This window comes from Zonotrichia leucophrys, chromosome 1 (genome assembly GCF_028769735.1).
Source record: "Zonotrichia leucophrys gambelii isolate GWCS_2022_RI chromosome 1, RI_Zleu_2.0, whole genome shotgun sequence".
NCBI classification, from domain to species: domain Eukaryota; kingdom Metazoa; phylum Chordata; class Aves; order Passeriformes; family Passerellidae; genus Zonotrichia; species Zonotrichia leucophrys.
The window spans coordinates 57,796,541-57,820,101 of record NC_088169.1 but is presented as its reverse complement, the minus strand read 5'-3'; positions in this window follow the sequence as shown (position 1 = coordinate 57,820,101).

The window sequence follows — 23,561 nt, the reverse complement described above, 5'->3', positions numbered from 1 at the left end:
TTCAGTACCATAAAAAGTGGTACTGACATGACTGAAAGAATGGCAAATAGCAGTGAGAAAACAGGAACAAGCTGCTGGAAGTGGGGAAATCTCAAGTCTACCTTTATGACAACAGCAAATTAATGTGCAACAGGACAGAGATCTGTGTGGCAACTTCAAGTTCCCTCATCTAATTATTGCAGGTTGACTCTGTAACTGATTTCTATGTAGTTTAGGTTTAAAATGAACATAAAATCTCTCCTCAGCCCGCCAACCTGGAAGTTAATCTTGTGTGTGAAATAGATGCCTTCTTGCTTAAAAGCAGTGGCATCTTTCTTTATAAATTGTTTCACAAATAGACAACATGAAATGTCAAGGGGTTCTTTAGAGTAGAAGATAAATTCTTAACCAGATCCAAAGCCTGAAGGTAATGCTACACAAAATAATGGGAAAAAATTTAAAATCTAATCTTTTTGACAATTCCAACAGAGGTTTTTAAATTCTAAAGTGCCTCTTTTAGGGAGTCTATAAGAGAAAAACTTCAGTAATAGAAGCCTCTGTTATCACCAGGAGAAGTAAGAAGATGGAGTATCTCTTGCTTTTTTGTCTGAGTGTGTGGCTCTTTGGTTTGGTTTAATGCTTTGGTTTTTGGAGTTTTTTGGTTAGTTTGGGTTTTTTTGTTTTGTTTTTATTTAGTTTGGTTTGATTTTGGTTTTTGTTGTTGTTTTTTGTTGTTGCCTCTTTAGAGTTTTTTGGTTGGTTGGTTGTTTTTTGGATTGTTTTGGTTTTTTTGTTTTTTCAAGAGGGAAAATATTTCTTTAGCCATCAAAAAACCCAATCTGTTATAGGAAGAAAGGGTCATATAGTAAAGCAAAAATAAATTTATAAAATATTAATAGAAATTAATAGTAGTAAAAAGTATTGCTTGTGATCTATCTTGCCAATATAATTGCAAGGAAAAGCTACTCCATTGCTGATCTTTCTTGCTGGTGAGATCTTTCTCTCTTGAGGATTCAGGTTATGAGGATATTGTTCAACTACTGTGTCTGCTCATCTATTCTCTCTATGAGAACACCACCCAGAGATTTGGCTCCCTCTCCTAGGAAAGGAAGTGTCTGTGGACGTATGAAGAGATCTGATGTTTTATGTAGATGCTGTTGATATAGGGTCTGGTCTAGGCTCCTGGATTTTGTTGTTTTCTCTCAAGTATTCATTGTCCTAACTGCCTTCATGCTGCATTCATTCTTGATCAGGTAACAAATGTATTTTTCAACACTATTTCTTAAGTACACTCAAGAGAGGAACCATATATACGGGAGCAGAACTGAGTCCACAAAACTAAAGCTTTATGCCTTTATTTCTGAATGGAGATATATCTCATCTTTGCTTTTCCTCATCTGTGGATGTTATAATGACATGGGTCACCATATTCTGAGAAAGAACACCACTCTGATATTTCAGGATGAATATTTTGACCAAAATGTCCCAAATTAGAAAGCACTGTACAACATTTAGGGAGATATGGCCTAGGACAACTTAGTTTCCCTCACTTGTCAAAAGATGCTAATAGACTTTTCTTAGGAACACCTCTGTCTTCCTGGAGTTCTCAGAGAGTTTTGAACTGCTCTTATCCCTGTAGAGAATTCTCCCAAGGCCTGTTAAGAGACTGCTTTTGAAGAGGCTCGCACAGAATAAACTCAAAAGGGAGTTCTCCGACTCCTTTTGTTCTGGGTCAAAAAACCCAATCACTTTCTGAAAAAGAGTAGACAAATGTAATTTTTGTTATGTGTACAATAATAAATATATTAAATTCTCTGTGTTACATAAGGATGAGAAGCTAAATATTCTGGACAAAATTATTTTCATTTATGACAGTCTGTAAATTAGTCTGGAGAAGAGGAGGCTGACAGGAGACCTTATCTCTCTCTACAACTACCTACCTGACAGGAGGTTAAAATGAGGTGAATGTCTCTGCTTCTCACAAGTAAGAAGTGATGGGTCGAGAAAAAACATACTCAACTTGTGCCAGGAGGGTTTTAGATTCGATACTAGGAAAAATTTCTTCACTGAAAGGGTTGTCAAGCATCAGAACAGGCTTCCCAGGGAAGTAGTTGAATCACCAGCCCTGCAAGTATTAAAAAGATGTGTAGACATGGTGCTTAGGGCTTGAAAGTGTTGTTAGTGTCTGGACTTGAAGACCTTAAGGGTCTTTTTCAACCAGAATATTTCTGTGCTTATCTAGTTTTAAATCACACTTTCTACACATTCTCTCCACTTTGTATAGTATTTTTTTTTGTTGCCAGTATTATATAAAGTATTGTTTCAGTGGGAAATTACAGATGTGAATTTTCTTGTCTTGGCCACCTGTACATTAAGGGGTGTGCCTATAATGGGTCTTTAATTATCATCCCTTTCTAGGTACTGCAGCCCGTGCTCGATGGACAAGTCTGCGAAGTCACAGCTCTGCTGGATGCAATCACAATGCATATGCCAGATTTCAAACCCACCTCAGAGCCTTTTCTTCCACACAAAGCAAAGACAGCAAGAAGTAGGAATACTCTGTGACCAGCAACCACCCAACTAACAAGAGGAAAAGGGAAAGGAAAGCCCTTTAGGGTAGAAGCAAAATTAAGTATAATGCTCTAGATGTGATTAATAATGGAATTGATCATAATGACAAATACACTAGATGAAATTATTCTCTTATTTACCCATGACTGAAGAGATAAGAACAAAGTTTTGTCCAATACTGTTATTGAATATATTCTGCTGTATCATGTTGTGTACAACTAATTCCCAGAACATGGTATCACACTGTCTTATGAATGAGTGGGAAGAGTTACAAATGAGCTGGCATGCAGTGGCTATGGAAAGGTAGTTTTCTCTGAATTAAAATTGCCAACAATTTATTTTTCCTTGTTTACTCACATAAAATTAAATTAGATGGAAAAGCATGATTTTATATAAAAATATAATAATTTAATAGAGGTTTTAATAGTCACAAATGCAACGTAATTATTAATTAAAAAGATTCTGTAAATATCAATCTATACATAGTAACTAGTTTAACATACTTTAATTTTTGATCTTTATTGCCCATGAGATATACTTGATACTTCCTTTACAGTTTTTTTTTAAGTCTTTTTGTTCACAGAAAGGGTGCAGCTCAATGCTTGAGCTCACAGGGGCAGGCCCTGAGGCCTGCAGAGGCAGTGTGAAGAGGGTGCAGTGATGAGAACACATCATCTCTCTACAGGTATCACACCGTTGTGTTGGGCGTGCATCAAGAAATTCTACATCATTCCCACTGCAATTGTTTCAGTGCTCTGCCTGTTGCTTAGCATTCCTCTGCCATGCCTTTGCCAGATACCTTTTCTGCTTGGTTTAGATCTTTTTTAGCCGTGATCACCCTCTGACAAATCCATAGCAAAACCACTGGGGATTTCTTCTGAAGCAGAGCTCTGTACTGTGTTATGAAATCCTTTGTGCTCACCCCATTTTAATAGTCTGTCAGTCTATATGATAACCCTTTCCTTAGGACAGAAAAACTAACATGTGGTACGTCCTTCTTTCATACTTTTGCTTTCATACTGTGCGCAACCCATAGCTCCAGGGCCTGACCCATGAGCTTGTTCATGCCTTGGGCAGAACCTGTTCTGTGAGCCCAGGGACTAGCTTAGACAGCTGCTCTGACGTGGCTCCCCAGAGTACCAGTGAGGAGAGATTATTTCCTCCAAAGCATCTGAGACAGACTCCTGCTCTGATTTGAACTCAGGGGAATCTCATTTTGAACTGTGAGAGAATCATTACTTTATTTACCTTGAATTACTTAGTTATATACTTGGAGTTACCATAGTACTTACCTATAGTCTGAAGACTCAGATAAAATCACTGGCAGGAATGAAAATGCAGGCTTGATGGCTTTGTTTCCTTAATAACATAATAAATTATCTTTGAATAAACACTCAGAGAAAAAAGCTTTCTAAAGCATATTTATCCAGAGAACTGCACAGCGAGAAGGCCTCCTTTAAGCCTTTTTTCCTCCATGTATTCAGGTATTTTATTTATCAAAAGCTCTGGCACACAGACAAAATAACAGAAGGGAGAAAAAAAAGGTATTTTTATTCCATTTCTACAACTGGAGAGAAAAAAACAAAAGACACTAAGAATGAAAGGGAGATAGAGATTAGATGGTGCAGATTCAGGATATAGGGAGCAAGGAAAGAGGAGGAAGTAGAGCAGACAGGAGTGAGAGATTAAATAATGAACAGAATCAGACAGTATGGCCCACTGGTTCTATAAGGATAAAACATGTATACCTCAATTGCATATGAGCTTGGTTACCCTCTTTATCCCTGTAAGAAACTTGTTGTCCTAAGACTGCAATTGATCACAGATAAGAAAAGCATCCTTTAGACAATCACTTTCTGAAAATATGGTTCATATGTTGGAAAAAGTTGAAGGCCCTTGCTGGTGATAAAATAATGCACTTGGAAACAACACTACAATGACCAAAAGGAAATATCTCTAAATAAAAAGCACAGATAGCTGTGCTGCAGATGGGGATGCCCACAAGATGAGTCTGTCACAAGGATGAGCAAGCTGCACTTTTTCTCTATCACAGTTTTCTCAACACCTCCATCCTTTCCCAATCGACACGTTTAGTTTATGTGTCAAAAGTCATAATCTTTTTGCACTTAGCTGGTTCATTGTGAATACTCATATTTCAATGGCAAATAATTTGTTGCAGTTAGAGGACCTTTCCTTAGAGAGATAAGAAGGGAAGCATGTGTATATGCAAGATGTCTGCAAGGCTAATCTTAAGGCCAAATGCATTGACTAAAATATAAAAGTTTTCCAAAGTATTTAAAAACCAAATTAGATTGAAGAAAATAGTAAGGTTTACAGCGATTAAATTCTTATTAGAAATGCAGATTCTCTGTGACCTGCAGCTCTTACATGAAGGAAAAAAATCAGAATCAAATGGGGGATAATTGGTGAATCTCTCTTAAAGTAAGGGAACCCTTTGACATCAAAAGTAGGCTCCTGGTAACTCTTTCTAATCCATAACATTGAGAAGGATTTCACAGTGGGACCATGGACTGCCAAGTCTACCATCAAAAACAAAGGTCAAACTACCCAACTGAATTTAATACTTCATTCCACATGATGATATTTGAGGGTTTTTATTTTACTACCGTGAAGACCTATTATTTTTATCTTTGTCAGAATCATCTATCCTTTATTTTCAAAATGCTTACTGGTGTGGCTTGATGACTGATTTCCTTTTTTTTTTTTTTGCTAGTCAAATTACCAGCATGTAAGTGGTGCTGATGGGATGAAATCTCTTCCCAGAAGTTTTTAAATGTAGAATATAAATCAAACTCTAGGCAAAGGCAGCTTTAAATGAGAAGAGGGTGTAAGTGTTAAGAAAAGCATTTTGAGTTCTGTATCTTTGTAGCTTTTTGGGAAGTGCTCATGACAATTTGCCTATTGAAGGGAAGTATATACTAGAAATTTGCAACAGACTACATTTTTCTACTGTTATATTGTGAATTCCCATTTGTAAAATAAGTATTTGCAAGTTCTAGCAGTGATCCTCTACCTAAGCCATTGTTACTGTGAATACAGTATTGACTCTGTTAAACTGTTTCTCAATCTACAGAAAGATAAGATAATGAGAAAAATATTGCAGAAGTTAGTGGTGATTATGCCAGTCTGTAAAGATAAGCATACACCCAAATCCTCAAAATTGATTTTTGGTTGCCTAAGAGTTGGTAACCAGGTAAGAGAAAACCCAGTCAACAGGCATGAAGAGTCAGAGTTAAGAGTTTCTACAGAAACTTCTATTCTTGGTTTCCACTGTATTTAAGTTTAGGCCATCTGGTTGCAATGAGGCTGAAAAGAATAAAGACTAAAAAAATAGTAGGAAATGAAGCTGGTTTTGTCCCTTTCAGTTTGCAGGGCACTGAAGCGCAATATATGAAACAGAAAATTTGGGGTAATTTGAGGGGCAGAACTGAGAATAATAGCTTCAGACATTTCTAAAATCTAGAATGATTTGTTGTTGTGCAAATGCTTGGACATTTAACTCAAAAAATTTTTCAAGCCTCTCTGAACACAAAAAAGAATTGTCTCCTGCTCTGGTACATTTGACTCAACATGCATTCTCAATTTTGCTGCAGTTGTTATATAAACAGCTTCCATTTTGTTTTGATGTCTCTGTGGCTTTGCATAACACATTTATTTTAGCTTGAGATTTTATGGCAAGCTATTAAAAAATAAACTAACATAAAAGCAGTACAATCAAATCTAAAGAAAAACTTTGTTTCTGTCAGGGTACCATTCAGTTTTCTGACAAGCTACCACCAGTTGAAACGCAGGGATCTCAACCAATCATTAGTTCCTATTTTTATTGCATCTTCAGTTTAGGTTCATCTGCTCTTCAGCTTTTGCTACTGCATCTATATGTGATAAAGTGGTGATGGCAATACAATAGGACAGTAAAGGCAAGACAAAATGGATTTATATCATTGGCTCAAAACTCTGGCTCAGTTTAAAACATCTTTGAATGAAGTACTTCAATCTGCTAAACACTTTCTTTTCAGATAAAATATTTGTATTGTTTCATTGTAGAAAGAATTTTTTTCAGCTCCATATTTAATTTAGCACATTTCAGGTGTTACATTTGAGTTATAAGAGGCCAGGCTGGTCACTGCAGATACAGCCACTCTTCTGCTTTAGGGACCCAATTTGGCATTACTGTCAGTTGCAACTCTTCACTCTGTGGACTATGGGACACTCTGAAAGCTGTTTAGGAATTATCTGCATTGCATCCAGTTGCAAATGCCAGATATTGATACAAAAGTAGTGCAGTAGCACAAGGTTTTCCCTCTAAGGCAGATGTGTGAATGCTAAACAGAAATGCACTGTTTTCCCATTGCATTATGCCATCAACAGTTGGACAGTGTTGTCTGCTCAGCATCAAGGTAAAGTGTCTGTGAGATTTGGTCCTTCCAATGCCTTCGGGAGAGCTCTTTAGGCACTGCATGTGCATTATTTGTTGGGGGGTTTTTTTTGTTTTCTTTTTTCTTTGAGGTTTTCTGTGTCAAGGCATTATAAAATTATCCTTTCCTTATCCCTCTCAGTGCTCAGAAAACAGCACATCTCTCTGTAGGGCTCCCATATAAAGGTGTAAGAACAGGAGGCAGAATCCTTGCTATAAGCCATTTATTTTTGAAGCGTAGTAGCAATGATCAGTTCAAGCAGTAAGTTTTGTCTTGTTATTTCTACTCAGTTTCCACTTAGTTTTTCATTTTAACTGTGATTTATACGTGTATTCATTGGAAAACCTATAGTGGTTGACAACTGATTTCTAATACAGCCATCATCACAAAATTTGATGAATTGTACAGAAGAGTTTCTCTCACTATTATCATGGTTCAGTTTCAACTGTATATAGTCTGTGCTTCCTCCTAGGCTATGATGACTTCTTTGTAGGTTTGTTTCTTAATGTGTATGATAGCTGATATGCACTTAAACTTCTGGATTATATTGAGAAATAGAAAAGAAAGAAAGCCAGCGAAGTTTTATTACAAAGACATATACGTGGAAAAAAATAGCTATACAAGAAATTAATCTGATTTCCACTAAAAAATTCCAAAAAAAACACTATAGCTGATTTTTCACACTTTTAATACAAGAACAACTTTAATGAAACAGAAGAAATCTATTTGTGAGCAACAGCATAAGAACAGAAATGATAACTTATGCTTCTGAATTTTGATTCTTTTTTTACACCAGTGCAAATTCATTAATCCTGTACAATTATTCCTAGCTACCAAGCAGAAATTAGGGTTGTTATTTCATAACTATTTAAGTAAAAATACAGATGTAAAAATTTGCCTAATTAAGAGTCAGAACTCAGTTTATATGCTTACAATTAAGTTGAACTATGAAATTTTTAGGTATCTAGTAAAACTAGTCATTTATCTTCACAGTTAATGGAAGAGAGAGGTGCCTTTCTAATCTTAGATGCCTTTCATAAATGGAATTGTTCTCTACAGAAGCTGAGAGAAAACTGATTATGCAGGTTTTTTTTGTACATCTATGCATATAAATGTATATACAGGTAAAAATACATGTATGTCTATAGAAAACGAGAGAGGTTTTTATACATGTTCACATGAATTCATGATGTAGGCTATACAGTGACATATACATCCTAACATTTTTCCCAATCTGACAGAACTACCTTAAAAGCCAGCAATACTGGGTGACTTGCTGCAGTAGGGTATAAAAGGAAGTCTACTCTGATATTTCTCATTGGTGTGATACCTAGAATTGTGTGGACCAGACTCTCCCTCTGGGTGTCCTAGTTCTACTGATTCTTTCCCCTCAACTGTCTTTCCTCCTCTGTTACATCTACCTGTCCCTTTCCTCTAGGTGCCTCTTTCTTTTATTTTTAACTTTCTAAAGCACAACAAGACAAAATACATTGCTACTCAGCTGGATACTGCTCACTATATCATGCACTCCCATCTGCTTTTGAATCACATGCTGATTTTGGCTGAGAAAACTTTCTTCATAGCAGCCAGCATGGGACTATATTTTGAATTTGTGCTGGAGTCAAGGTCTTTTCTGCATCTTACCCCACCTCACCAAGTGAGTAGATTGGGGGTGTGCAAAAAGTTGGAAGGGGACTAATTTGAGGCAGCTGACTCCCACTGACAAAAGGGATGTATATTCCAGGCCATATGCCACCATGCTCAGCATATAAAGGTGGAGGAAGAAGGAGAGGGCCTTCCAAAGTGATGGCATTTGTTTTTCCAAGTTGCCTTTACACAAGATGAAGCCCTGCTTTCCTGGGGATGGCTGAACACCTGCCTGCCCATGGGGAAACATCACACTGAACATGCTTTTGCTTCCTTGCAAGAGTACGAGGATCAGAATTTTCTCTTATGGTGGGCATTATATTCATATGCCTTTATTAAGATTACATTCAATTTGGTACTAGAATTATATGATCTTATGTCCTCATTGCCCTCTGTAATTTGTCTGCTTAAATTTCTGTTTTCATCATCTTGTGGTGTTTCGTATTGTTACATTTTTATCTCATGGAGTGCACAAACCTTCAAACACCTTCTTATGCATGTTCATAGACAAAGATTCCACCACTTTATGTAAGACTAGAATGTTTATGTTTTCCGTGTAAGAAACAAAATGTTTTACTAGCTGTTGAAACAGTGTTAGAACAGCTTTGCATGTATGCCTGCAAATATTTGTGTCTCTGACCAAAGCACTTGCTAGTATGTGAATAAAATTAGCTCAATGATTTAGCAAAATAAGATATCAGGAATTTATATAGTTTCAGTAAAACCACAGGTATCCTTTTATCTTGTTAACAATACAAAGACAACTAGCTCATATAGAACTCAAAGCAATGATGAAAATGCGCTTTAAAATTAGAATACAAACATTATCATTCAAAATACACAGAGACTAAAATTGTTAACCCCTGAGGGAAGTGGTTGAATGGATGAAGACTTGGCACAGCAATTGGATACATGAAGCATGAAAACATGACATGGTATTAATTAGAGGGACAACACCAACTAGTTCAAAGCAAAAATGGTGTTGAATTGCTGATTTGTTATCTTGTGTCTATTACTTTTAATTAGCATTTCATAATGTTCACAATTTTGTGTTGCTTTGTTTCTCGTAATTATATAGAAATGGATGTGAGACATGCTTAAAAGCATTTGCTTTACAGAATAAAAGAACTGCCTATGCTCTAGCTCTGACATTCATGCCCCAAGGAAGGCATTATTTGTTGACACGGGTTGTAAGCTACTGTATTTTTGTTGCAGACTATTTGATGTGCAATGTATTTTTCTTGGAGGTGGTGAACCAGATATCATGCAACATACATAATTTTACATACAGGAAAACCATTTCTCAACATAAGGTAGAATTTTTTTTCACATATTTTATGTGTAAATATATATATATATATATATATATATATATATATAATCTTCCCATGTATGGCAGAAAGTATCAGTGCCATTTTAACATCTGTAGCAAGTTATGTACATAATAGTGGGAATAAAGTAAACAATCATTGGCAGTACAAATAGTTTTCATAAAATGTGACCTTTCACGGTACATCTGCTTAAAGGAACTACAAAATATATATTTGAAAAAATGTAATAATAATGAAAAATTACTGTAATTAATTATTAAAAATAAAGATTAAAAATAAATGTAATAAATTGTAAAAATCTTTTGTAAAAACACCCTTATGAAGCACCATAAATGGATGGAGTGGGCACATTGATGAAAGAAATGGGGCAGAAAAAAAGCAATAAGCATTTAGGTCAGCAGTGACTGTTCTAAAATCAGTTATTAGGAAAAGAACAGAAAATATGGGGCAAATAAATCTATAGAATATTTCAATCACAAAAAGTATTGAATTGCCTTCTCAGTTGAAGTACACCAATGAAGTCATAAGAAATCATTAATAACTGCACACAGATGCCCATCTAAGTAAGGATAAAAGTAAAGAATTCAGCAGGTATGAGCCAGTGAAAAAATGTTTAAGATGCATCTTTGTTTTACAAAAGCAGATAAAATTCTGACGAATTTGCAAGACACTAAAAAAATCACAGTAATTTGGTGTTGGAATATTGAAATACCTAAATTCTATTAAAGTTTTCTTCTTATGAAAGCAGATAAACTCATTAAGTTCATCTGCAATTGGTATGACAGGTCATGTCAGAAATGGCCAATAACCTCACTAGGTTTTGCACCAGGGAAAGAAAAACGCCACAACATTATCTTCTTGTATTGTTAAAACTCTTGTTCAGACAGTTTAGATAGCTAGTATTATCTTAAATACATTAGATATTTAAATGTTTATTTTATCAAGTGAAGAACATTCTTTTTGCTATGTGTTGTTTTCTTCAGAGACAACAGAAGGCCTTCAAAAGAAAAAGTTGTACCTTTATTTGTCTTTCAAATACAACCCAACTAAGAACATATTTGCTATATGTGATATCCATGTGCTTCCATGTGAAGATTTGTTCAATGTCAGTACTAAGACTTTGATGGAACCTCTGGAGATGACCAGAAAGAAAGTGGATACAGAGTTAATACATTAAATATTGCTTTTCTTCAGAATAACAGAGGATATCTAGCAATTTGCATTGATGAGAAGAGCTGAAATGCAAAATTTTGCTAATCGGGAATAAATCACATTGACAAGCTGCACTGGGAACTTGCACAGTCCTTGTTCACATTCTGTCTGTCTTTGGCTTGTGGTAATCTTTCTACAGAGAGCAAGACTTTATCTAGCATTTCACTGAAATGCCAATGCCTGCTCTTGGAGGAGCGAGCTAAAATCCTAGAAGGCATCAGTCTGCAAGGTTGCTGCAACTTCTGATTCACAGTTGCTGATTTATAGGATCAATTCCTAATTTTTCCCACTCACTGCAAAGAAAGAGTGCACAGAATATTGTGTAGCAGACCACTTTTTCTCTGAGCAGGGCTTCTGGCCACTAGCATCCTTCCCTTAAGGTGAGAAATCAGTGATTACAAAAGTTTTACTTGCTTGACTTCTATTTTTTCCTCTCCTTGCTAAACTGCAATGACCTGCAGGAATTGTTAATTTAGCTTCCAACCATTTGCTGGATGACCTGCAAGAATACTTGGAAAAATGGCAATTAAGTTATAAATTGTGGTTTTTATACCTGCATGTCATGCTCATATTTTATTACAGGATGGAACAAGTAGTATGCTAGAATTTCCTGAAAGTTTGGGAATAGCTTCAGGGGTTTCAGTCATGTGTTGAGACTTCAGTTTTATCATTGCTGATTCTCTGGAGAATTTTTTATTTATAATTGAGAAAACCTTACTTTTCCAGTAATAAACTTTACTTTCCTTCTAATAACAACAACAACAACAACAACAACAACAACAATAACAAAACACGTAATTTAATGAAACAAAGCATGTGATATTTATTTCTCAGTGTTTAAATAAGATTCAAACTTATGAGCTTAAGCTATAGGCCTGTATTGATTTGCTGAAATAATTTATATGTGCCATTCAGAAAATTAATTGCTCTTTTTGGGCCTCAGTTTCCTCATCTATAAAGTAGGAATAACAAAACAATTTACTTCATAGAAACTTTATTTAAGGTTTAAAGTAAATTTTAATGGCCCTTAGGTGCATAGGATGGTAAATGCTATGTAACTCACAAAACATTATTGTTCCCATTTGTCTTCTCTGTCATGGGAATTCCTCTGCTTTCAAAATCATACAAATATGAATTATCCTTAATAGCAACCAGGCCTTTACATTGAATGCAGTCTGAAGAAATATACTGCAACAGTTGTTTCCAAGTGCTGTAATATATGTTGTCACTGGACAGATTTAGATCTAGAAATCTGAACTAAACCCAACTGTTTTCCTTATAAGAGGATAAAAATAGTGAATACCCTATTTTATTTGTGCCAGCGTGAGAAACTGGATGAAAAAATTTAGCGTTCTGTGGCATACCCATAAATTCATAGAAATAGAAAAATTTGTGGTATTCAGCTCAAGATAAAGTATCATCTAGATATGTCATTGAGGTAATTTTTACCAAATTGTTTTATGTTAAATATTCTGAAGGCTAAAGCCATTAAGTCTGCAATCTTTATTATCTTGTCCAGAGCTGGTGTAGATCTCTTCTAAAATCATTACTATGTTTATAATGCCTTACTGAACATTTTCTCTCTTTTTTCATGAATGAATCACCTTTAAAATTATTTGTTTTTGTTCATTGAAAGACACATTAAATGTGCATATGGGTGCAGTCAATTTTCTCTGTTATATCAGAAAAATCTAGTAATCCCAGCAAATCATTTTCATGCGCTGCAGGTGCTGCCTATTAGAAGAAAAAATGTGTTTTAAAGTTCCTTAATTAAAGATTAAATTTCTTTAGTTATTATTCTGAAAATAGCCGAATTGTAAATTCTGCTACTGAGTGTTCTGAGTGTTTAGAATATATTGATGGCCACTAACTCAGTGGTACCAATATTTGTACATGTACATATGTGATACATGAGTACAGTATGCTGAGTTGTTAGTCAAACCTCACAGTTTACAAGGTTCAAAGCTTTCTCCTCACCACAGAACATCTTCTTTAAGTAATCCTTCTTTTTCTTTTTAATCTTCTTTCTTTCCCTTGTTAAGTCTGCCTTGCTTTCTGCATTACGAGCTATTCAATAGACTGAAATGACCTCAGTGAGAATAAGCTTAAATTGGATAAACACTTCCACAGACTGCAACACACTCAATTTTGTGTCCATCTTCTAAAGAATTAAATTGGTATTATTACATCACCTTGGTCATGGATAATACACGGACTTAAAATTTCAGTGCCAATTATAAGCAAGGGGAACACCTTCCTGGCAAGAATGCAAATGTAGAAGTATTACAGAAGAGTATTATATTGTTATAAATTCATACTGGAAAAAGAAAACTAGGAGTAAATGACATAATAATTCATGGTTAGCATGAAACCTATTTTTACATTTCAGACTTTATAAAACCTATGTCTTGGAACATCAGTGTAGTTTCCACATTGGTTTCTAAGGCAGACACACAGAATAACTCATACTGGTAGGGATCCATAAGGAACAGTGATTTCAACTTCCTCTTCCTCACAGGACTAAAAACTAAATCATACGGCCAAGAGCATCATCCAAGCACTCCATAAATTCTTCCAGGCTTGGGACCATGACCACTTCGATGGGGACCCTCTTTCAGTAACTGACCACCCTCTCAGTGAAGAACCTTTTCCTAATGTCCAAGCTGAGCTTTCACTGGTGCAGCTTCCTTCCGTTTCCTCAAATCCTATCGCTGGTCACCAGAGAGAGGAGATCAGCAGCTCCCCTTCTACAGCCCACCTTGAGGACATTTTGACTTTGATGATGCCACCCTTTCTCATCTTTGAGCTGAATAGATCTCATGTCCAGAAAAATTCTACGAGGGACAGAATCAAAAGCTTTGCTAGAATAAAACATTTTAACTGGCTTCCCTTGATCAGCTGGGTGGGTCCCCTTGTCATGAAAGGAAATTACATTTCTTGAGCAGGACTTTCCCCTCATTAACCTTGCTATAACCAAAGATTTTGTTGTCTTTCAAGAGTTTTCCAGTAAATGTCGGTAACTGCATAATTTTACCACTGAAGGGAGCTTGACAGGCCTGTAATTATCAGGATCTTCCTTCTTACCCTTCTTCAAGATTGTAACAACATTTGCCAACCTGCATTCCAGGGGGAAATGCAGACTCTGAAGACGATTGAGCAATAACAGAGAGAGGCCCTGCAGCAACATCACCAGTCTCTTTTAGTACCTTAGGATGGCTCCCATGAGGCCCCATGTGCATCCAGATGGAACAGCAAGTCTCAAAAAAGTTCAGATTCATCTGGGAGTTCATTGTCCTAGTTATAGTCTTTCAAAACAAGGTTCCAGGCGGCCCAGTGTCCATCATCAGTGTTAGATACTTACTTGTGAGGCACCTGACCTCATCAAGTAACAGATTTATCTCTAAACCTCTTTGTGCTTTTAATATATTTAAAAATTCTTGAATGAATTATTGAAAGAAAATAAGAAATAGGATTGCATTCCATTGTTGCTTCAACAAATAGTAGCTGCATCTATGTACATTAATTAGTCTGAATTCAATGTAGGGATTTATTCTCATGATAGATTTTTGGTGCAAAAAATGTCTTTTCGGGCTCTTGCTCAGCAACAGGTCTAGCAGCAACTGTAAAAAGTTTCTACCGGTTCAACTGAGGTTAAAAAGGAAGTGGTCAGGGTAGGTGGAATCCCTGAGGGAGTCTGGGCATGGAGAGTAAAACCTCAAGTGACCCCAAGACCCTGGCTCTCTCTGTTGCCAAATTGATGGAAACTCTCAGGAATAATTTTGGCCACTTGACAGTATTCCCTTTTATTTCACGAGGCTGGCAAATTTGAGCCATCAAGGATAGCAGGTTTTTTGCATGTTTAAAGAAACACTGTTGTTGTATGGATAATAGCGCAAAAACTAGGGCTGTCCCACACCAGTCACCTCAGTGGTGGAAAACAGACACAGAGACATTTAACTTGTCCATATGGATAGAGCAGAGATGTGTTAGGGCACATAAAATGGTGGTGGCTATGGTCTGCACAGGCAATGGTGCTTGTTCAGGTGTTGAAAGCAGCTCAGTTGAAATATTGTGGAGCCAGCTAACACTGAACATGGATTTATCAGACTAAGGGCCTTTATCTCTCTCCTTCCCTTCCCTCGGAAACCATCCAGTGCAGAGTAAATACTTGTGATTTTGTGGGGTTTTAGCTGTTCCACAACAGTGCTCCTTTCTCCACAACTGGACTGGATTGACCCTGGAGTCAAACCTACCATTAAGAAGTACTGCTCTGTTCACAGTGTGGAGGAGATTCATCTTATGAGTATGTCGGGATCCAGAGAAGGCACCTCCAACTTTACTTGTAGTTACTAGAAGGTCTTGGATGAAAATTCGTCTCATAGTAAAGCAATTAGGAAAAATAAGCCAGGAGCATAGTCCTCATTAAATTCTTTTTTTCCTCTTGATATATATAAAAGACCTAGATATGACTAGTTCAGCAGACAAACAATACATCTATCAAAACATTGGTTAAATGACTTTCACAGCTTTTTTTTTCTGGTGGCTAATCTTAAGTCTTCGTTTTAAAAGTAATTCATATTACCTGATGAGTTCCAAATCAGCTCTGCAGTGTTGTAATAAATATAATTATTATGATAATTATTTGCAATCTCCACTAAAGTTAAAATGCTGTAAGATAATGCAGAGAGAGAGGAGGTCACCAGCTGTTTATGCTTCTGAAAACAGGAAGAATTCACTCACTTCCATGCAAAAGAATCTTCAGAAGTGTTATGAAAATGGAGCTGAAATATATTCTGGGTTGTTTCTCTGCACCAGGAGACCATTATCATGGTAATTTAACACCTGTATCACTGATTTTTTGGTAGTGCAACCTGTAATCATAGTCTGAAGTGATCCCTGAAGCAGTTATAATTTAGATTACAGTTTAAAATAAAACAGTGTTAGTTCTGAGCTGTTGGATCACAGAATGTGGAACACCTCACCCAGAGATGATTGTGATAAGCAGGATTTGCCATGAAGGAGGGCAATATCATAATTCTACGTTCTTGAAATATAGTCAGACTTGACAAAGCTTGTTTCTTGAGCAGGATGGCCCATTTTTGGCAGGGTGTTACCACACAGAATGCTTTCATGAGGCATCTTTCTGGTAGTTTTGTTTAAAATAGGCCCAGTAGACACTGCTGATTTACCTCCAGGCTGTGATTTTGAAGGGCAGTCAGTACAACTCAGGAAATGGAGGAGTGCCGCGAAAAGAAAGTTATATCAATGCGACATCGCAGGTATTACACGTGGGGAAAAATAACGCAGCCAAGCAGAGCTGTCAGCACTCTTCTGTGTACTTTCCACCTCTGCTGTCTCACCAACACTGACAAAGTCTGGGGGACAGTAGGAACGGCTTAGAAACCCATGAAGCTTTCTGTCACAAGAGATAAAAAGGAAGAAGGTGCCTAAGATGTTCTTATTCTTTTGGAGCTGTTCAGGGAAGGAAAATTAAATCATGCCTCCCAAAATGATTATTTGTTGCTGTACTGGCAGTGTTATCAGCAATGTAAGTTTTGGTGCTGCTAGAATCTGATCTGTGCTCCTATTTTAAACAAAATGCTGTTTGCTTCCTCGGTTTTTGTTTTTCCTTTCCTTCTTCTTGAAATTGCTGCCTAAGCAAATTTTGCGGGTCTGCAAAGCCCTGGGACTGGCTAGAGGGACTGGCAGCTGAGCTATGAGCAAGGCTTAGGTAAAAAAAGTCTTTACCATTGTACATATTCATTGTGATATGCTCCAGGCAAACCATCATGCAGCATCTCGACCTCAAGATGATACAAGAGGAAAAATAAACAGATTTTGTTGTTTTCAAACAATAGGTGATAAGAAGTATGCATCACCATAGTCATGCATTTTATTTATTAATAAAACTTTATTTATTTAATTTATTAATTACTAATAGTCTGAACTAAATCCCTTGAAGTCCTACAGTTTGTGGATCTGGCAGTTTATGTGCCAAAATTCCCATAAATTTTTGTGCTAGCTATTTTTGTGTGATTTCAAAGGAGAAGAAAGAAAAGACAAAGTTATTTCATAAAGATTTTGCTATTTGTACATGATAAGATATTAATGCCTTGCCCAGTTAGGGAAAGCACTCATTTTGGAAATTCTACTAAAAAGCAGCTCAAGCTTATCTCTTCCGAATTCAGGAAAGGGCTGTTTCATGTATCATATGATCAGCAAAGTACTGGCAAGTAGCCCAATTTCATTTTATTTTTCAGACTTTTTTTTCAAATCAATACCAAAATAAATATTTTGAAGCTTGAAATTACTTCAGCAAAGCTTGACACGGCAATAATAGCTCACACTTGTGCTAGTTGTTCCCTAACCGGGCCCTAAGCCATATTATTTGCATTTTGTCTTTGCTCACAACTATCCTTCTCATGTTCTTGTCAAAGCTATTACACTTGCTCTTGCAAAGAAAGGAGGCTATCTGTATTCCCAACATTCTGGGACTGAACAAAGGAGCAAACATTTCTGCACAAAGCTTCTTTGAGTTATTCAATTTACTTTCTAACAAAAGGAAAGATGACATTGAGCACTCAACAAAGAACAAAAATTATTTCTTAAAACTTGAAATACAAATGATAATTCAATAATTAGGAGAAATTTTAGCACATTCAGAAAAATTTCATTATGCTTTCTTCACCACTGATTGTGAACTAATGACTGATGTAGTGGGGTACAAGTGTTACATTTGATTTTGGTATTGGTTTTCATTTTCAGGATGACAAAAAGTCTACTTAAAAATGTAGATGGTAACCTCTCCTATTCCTTCCATTTTATTAATAATAATTAGAGAAATCCCTTGTCTCAGGAACAAATGTCAAGCTGTCAGTGAGAATAAAACAAAAAAATCTTCTACTCCTTCTCTACCAAACACTTGTATCCTTCCTTTTTCTATGCATATTTTAATAATCCATAATTTTCTTTTAATAAAGATGATATCATATTGAAAGAGAGCAAGTTAAAACCATGAGTGACAACTAACAAAAGCCATTAGGGTCTGGCTTTTGGTATCCTTCAGATACAAATTTTTATAAGAGTGTTTAAACTTGGTGTCATTTAATGCAGAAAATAATGTAGCTGCAGCGTTTAGTCAGTTGGATGTCTGAGGATGGGCAGTTTGTTTTTGCAAGAGAAATAAAGGGACCAAATATATCAAACAATGGCAAATTGCAATGGAAAAGCTTGGATGTGGCTTCCACTTTTGTAGTTATGTGCAAATGAATAATAGAACCATAATGTAAAATGTTGAAATATTCTACTAACATTTTATGTTGATCACACAAAGGTTCAAAGCAATCTTTGGAGAGTCTCTCTTACCACATCACTTAACAGAATTAATAGGAAGGAACCTCAATGTCTGCATTAAAAAAATTACCTCTCCACATAATTTCAACTTCAGTGGACAGAAATTACACAGATTACATTTCACGCACATAGACTGAATTATCCAAAAATATTTCTCTCTTGACAGATACTACTACATGAAACAGGTGACTCATGACCTTCACTGGTGTTAATTCGAGTCTGTCCTTTCACAGAAACATGAAGGAAGGAAAATCTGGAGAGTGGGGATTGTATTATGTTATATTTCAACATCTGCAATCTAATTTGAGGCACATGATATGGTTTCAAAACACTTTTATACACATAAATTCTTGTTTGGTGGAGAGAGTTTGTCAATAAAAATAAAACAGGTCCCACCTGTTGCAGAATGAATTAACAGAGGATTGCCTGTGCTAGCATTTCTTTTTTATTAGGTAGAATTAGAGACAGACTTCCTTGCAATAGACAATTGCCTGTAACATCTAGATGTACATTGATGTGTCCTTATATTGAATTGCAGGAAACAGAATAAGTAGAAGTGATCAATCCTCACTCATACAACCAGTGTGTCTTTCATGTACTTCTGATTGTGGCACTAATGCACCATAGCACACTTCTACTGTAAAATGTCTAAGAATGCTTCTGATCTTTCAGTCCAAAATTATTCTGTCTCACATTTTTTGAGGTGTGACTGCTATAGAACAGCAAAACCATTTTTCTGACAAGTGTCCCTAACTTTGCCATATTTGTGGAAACTGCTCACCTTCCATAGAATTTATTTAATTAATGTATGCTGTGAGTCAGCAGCAAACATAGTTAATAGAATTTTCTTTACCAGGAGGATTTGGAGGTTGAGGTGCAGGTGAAGTGTAGCTGACTCTGTGGGCCTAAAGCAAGAGAAGGCATCAGTTTGTGAATGTGGCTGGAAAATTGGGTATCAAGGCAAATGAAGTGCAGGAGGGAATGGCACTTGCAAGCTTCATCATCCTCTGTGTTTCAGCACTTCAGAGCCTCTATATCTTGAGAAATATGCCCATCTTTCTGCTCTTCCATGCAAACAGATAACCAGGGGGATTTTTGAATTCTCTTTGTCCCACCTAGAATGAGTTGTTGGCATTTCTGACAGTAATAAGATTTTAATTTTTGATCTGTGAATCCTAAAGGTGAAACACTTGATGACCTGAAATATATATAGTAATTTTAAACTAAATTATTGTAAAATCATATGTAGAAATCTTATAAATATTTCACTTGTTTTAAATATGAGGGCCAGGGCAGTGATATCAAATGCAGTAGCATGTTACTCTAAACTTAGCAGTTTCTCCAGTGATATAGTAAGTTACACATTTTAAATAAGAGTGCACTTCATGCTTATGGTTAGTACTAATCCAAAAAGCACAGAATAAGTGTTTTAAATAATCTCCCTACTGAAAATCAATAATTTGTTCAGTTATTATGAGCACAGTATGTGACATAAAAATAGAATAACATTTGCATTAAATTTTCTACAAGGATTCTTTAGGGAGTCACAAAAAGCACAGAACTGTTTTCTCCCCTACATCTTTGGTGAGCAACATGAAATCCATAAGTATTTCAAAACCAAGTCCATTTGCCAGTTGTATATATTTTATATTTATTTTTATTTTATGATGGGTTAGGAAACAGTGGTGTTTTAGGCAATAAGTGCACGATGTGGAAATAAGTAAGTAGAATAGAAGCTCTGTAACAGGGATGATTAAACTGTAATTGCTACTTTCTTTTTCAATTTTTAGGATAATATTTTGATCCTATTTTATGTTCTGCAAAAGGTGTTACATAGGATTATTGTCATTCTTTGAAAGTTCATTTAGGGCCTATATTTAAGAATTAGAGGAGATGCCATCCCTGAAAAAACAACTTTGTTTTTATTTTAGTTTTTGGATTTTATTTAACCCTTCAAATGCTGGATGATATTTTGAATAGAACCATAAATTATATATCGCTTGATTTTTCTCAGAATTAACTAATTTAAAAGATTGGATAAATTTTAGTTCAGATTTTTTGTTATCCAAACAGATGTTAATACACAACAAATGATTTCTTTTATCAAATTACAGAGGTAGCTTCAATTATTTTTTAACAACTTCTGAAAGAGTATGTGTTTTTAAAAGACCATATCACAAAAACGCTTCTGGTCCTTCACTGCATCCTTTCTACACTCCACTGTTAAAGAGAGCCTGAACTTCTACAAGCCTGGCTACAGGGAGCTCTCAACTTCCGACTGAAAAAACATATCACTGTATTCCCAAGGCACTGTCTTGCAGTTAACAAACAGAGGCTTTCAGCAGTGGTTTCCATACAGAAACCTTTTGCTGCATCAAAAAAAATTGTTTCAATTTGGGGAATAGATTTATTCCCAGATTAACTTGAGTAACATGAATGCAGAAGTGAATTTTGCAAAATATGTTGTACACACTTAGCTGCTTCATAGCTTTTTCCCATTATCTAATGTATAATTAATAATTTTAAAAAGTTAGTGAATTGTTATTTTTTAAAATGTATTTTCACTCTGATTATCCACTGTCTCAGACTTTGGTTAGTCATGCACAGACTGCTCACAAATTTTAACCAACCAAGCGATAAAATTATTTTTCACCCACTTTGCAGATATTTAAATGAATTTAGAGTGGAAGTAAAGCTAGATCTCACTGTGAAATATGCTTTCTATTGAGAAGGAAAAAAAAAAAAAAAAAAAAAAAAGGGCAAGTTTTCTATGCATAAAACTCTGAACAGAACCAACGTGCGCAACATAAAAAAAAATTATAAAAACAAAAGCAAAAAAAGATGAATAATTTTACCTCAGTATTTGACATAAAGGGTTATATGAGTAGAATAAAAATATCAATTAGTGTTTATTGGTTGGGTTGTTTTCCATTCTCTGAAAGGAACTGTTCACTTTGAAAACATCACAGGTGTTTCTTCCAATATGGCCAGAATTTTTTTATGTGCTATTTCTGTGTACTTGAGGAACTTCATGTAACAATCTGACATTTCAATCTCACTGCAGAATTTGTCCTTTAGAGCAGTCTTCCCTAAGAGCTGTTATAAAGAATAACATCTCTAATGGCTCTTGCTCTGGCTATGAGGAAGAACCATATAACCTTTGTTCACTTTTCCCTACAGCAGTACAGATGTGAGAAAGCTTCAGAAGTGACTAGTGATTTGGGAAACCTAATTTCATTTTAGGAACTCCACATAAGGTATTTGTGGAGACAAAGACCACTGAGTCTTAGTTCATGTAAGAACAGAAGGAGTTTGAAAGAGTTTTTATTGGAAAGTTATGCTAGGTTTACACTTTGCTAATTAGCAACTCCTTCATGAAAACTGCACAATCCTCCACCTTCTTATGAAGAGGGTAAAAAGGAGAGGCTTATGAATGGCTCTTCCAGAGTCAGCTCAGTATTTTACCAGCCAGTCTGCCCAGAACTGAAGAAAATCAAATACAACCTCCAGAAATGTAGGATGTATTATAGTAGTAGTAAGAAGTCTTAGTTCTTTATTTCCTGGCTTTTGTTGGATTATTTTTACACAGCTTTTCTGTTTAGGGAGGATTATGGCACACACAGTCAATAAGATCACACAGCCTTTTTAGACCCCTATAATACTTCAAGATACAACGTAATTAGTTAAATATGGAGAGAAAAATCAATCTTTCTTATGGTTTATGGAGTTTTAAATAAAAACTTGTTGTACATTTAAATGTACCTTTTTAGCATTTACTGAAAAAAATTCTATAATGGAAAACATCATACTCAAAGATCAGGTCTGCCACAGTAACAATTGTTCTCAATTTCCTCCATGGTGATCACAGGAGACACTTTAGAGCTATTATGATTTTGGTTGAAGTGCATGGGACAGTGCTATTTAATTTCCATGAGATCCTAATATAACTGATTCCTCCATCAAATACATTATCACACATTCTACGGTTGTCATGCTGTATTGCACCAATAAATACTACCAAGGAAGTTCTTCATGCACAGTTCATTGACATAATAGGCTATAATGGGGTTTTTTTAGTGCTGCTATGGTCTACTGTATCAATGCCTGCTGAGGGAGACTTTAAAGCACTCATCCAAGCACACAGGGTAACTATACATAATAAAAATCTTTATGAAGTTTTTGGAAATAAGCAATTATTCTGCACTGCATTGTTCATTTTATTTATAAGTGTCAAAATCATTAGCATACACAAGGGACAGATGTGATATTCAAATTTTCCCTTAAAGATTGAATTAACTTAACTTTCACAGGCTCCAAGAACCTTCAAGAAAGTTGAGGGGTTTTATGCAGTCTTTCATTTTTCCTAATGTCAAATTGCAAAAACAGAAAGGAAAAACTTTACTGTCACTCAATGGTCTCATGCTTCTTTATCTTCATCTCAATATCTTTCCTATATTCTGTAAGAAAAGTTACCTTGCCTTATCTTCCTGTCTGAAAGCTACACCTGTAATTTGAAACTCTTGTCTAAATATTCTCTCTATGAAATGAATAGAGAGTAGTACCTCCAAAAAACAATCTGAATGATCATTCATGAATTAGGGACACAAATGAGGGTGAGGAATGACTCACTGAAGAATTTAGCCTAGCTTCCTAGCAAATACCTGCTACAGGAAATATATTTCACTCCTTATGGAGAAAATGCAGACAGAGTATTTTCAGAATTTCAGCTATCTAGATAAAAAGGGGTTAGATTAGGAAAACAAAAAGGACATTTCATACTAAATAGGATGTAGTACTGAATAACTTCTACTTTCTTACATGAATACCAAGATACTCAACAGGAAGTTCGAGAAACTATGCAGCTATGATTAATATATTAACTTTTCTTGAGGTCTGTGAGAAAATTTAAACTCTGGAGATGTACTATAGTACATTCTAGATTATCAGAAAACTTTTTTTTCCTCTTTTTTTTTTTTTTTTTTTTTTTTTAATGTTGTGGTGGCTTTACCTTGGCTAGTATCCAGATGCCATC